Below are 1,351 nucleotides of genomic sequence, written 5' to 3' on the forward strand. Positions count from 1 at the left end.
TCACTTTGTAGACCAGGCTGGCCTCGAACTCAGAAATCCGCCTGCCTCTGCCTCCCGAGTGCTGGGATTAAAGGCGTGCGCCACCACACCCGGCCTATTTCTTTTTAAATGTATTTATTTTATGTCACTGTCCTCAGACACACCAGAAGAGGGCATCAGATCCCATTATAGATGGTTGTGAGCCACCATATGGCTGCTGGGATTTGAACTCAGGACCTCTGGAAGAGCAGTCAGTGCTCTTAACCACTGAGCCATCTCTCCAGCCCCCTATATACTTTTCTGTTACATTTGGTATGAATGTGTGTGCGTGCATGCATGTGTGTGTTTATGTGTGCACTCATGCTCATACCACAGTACCTGTGGAGGCAAAAGGATAATCTGCTGGAGTTGGCCTTCTCACTCTATCACGTAAGATCCAGAGATAGAATTCATGCCATTAAGCTTGGTAGCAGGTCCCTTTAGCCACCTCGCTAGCCCAGGGTTCTCAGTCTTACTCTGTGCAGATGAGGCTTTGGTGTAGAAGTCTAGCCAGGGAAGCGTTCTACCCTGTTCTTCTGCTTCTCTCACTCATCACCTCCAAGGACATGTTTTAGAGGTGAGGAGGAAAGGGAGGGGAGGTGCAAGGCTGAGCCATGAAGGCAGCAAACATTGCCATGGTGTCTGCAGTGACTGGCATTCTGTGAGGGTCGCCATGGCGTAGGATCCTGACTGAAGTGACCACCTTGACTTTGTAAAGACATCAACGGCAAAGGTTATGGAAGGGCTGAAAAGAGAAGTGCTGTCACCGAGGCCTTCACAAAGTAAGAAATTATAAATTAACGTCTGTAGTTTACAACACCAGAAATGAAGATCTCGCTTGCTTTTAAGATAGGGCCCCAAACCAGACTCACAGAGATCTCTGCTTCCTGACAGCTGGGATTAAAGCATGTCTATAAAAATATATAAATAAAAAAATTATCTTTTAATTTTGTATGTGTGTGTCCACATCTGTGTATAGGTATGCGCATGTGACTGCAGTGCCCACAGAGGCCAGAAGAGGGCATCAGATCCCTTAAAGCTGGTTAGAAGTGGTTGTGAGCTGCACCGTGTGAGTGCTGAGTACTGAACGCCAGTCTTCTGTTACTGTATACTGTGGTCCTAACTGCTGCACTGTCTCTCTTGCCTCATAGCTTTAGTTCTGTTTGTTAGATTTAAAATTTTTTTTGGGCTGGTGAGATGGCTCAGTGGGTAAGAGCACCCGACTGCTCTTCCGAAGGTCCGGAGTTCAAATCCCAGCAACCACATGGTGGCTCACAACCATCCATAACGAGATCTGGCGCCCTCTTCTGGAGTGTCTGAAGACAGCTACACT

The sequence above is a fragment of the Mus caroli genome, chromosome 19 (genome assembly GCF_900094665.2).
Source record: "Mus caroli chromosome 19, CAROLI_EIJ_v1.1, whole genome shotgun sequence".
Lineage (NCBI taxonomy): Eukaryota > Metazoa > Chordata > Mammalia > Rodentia > Muridae > Mus > Mus caroli.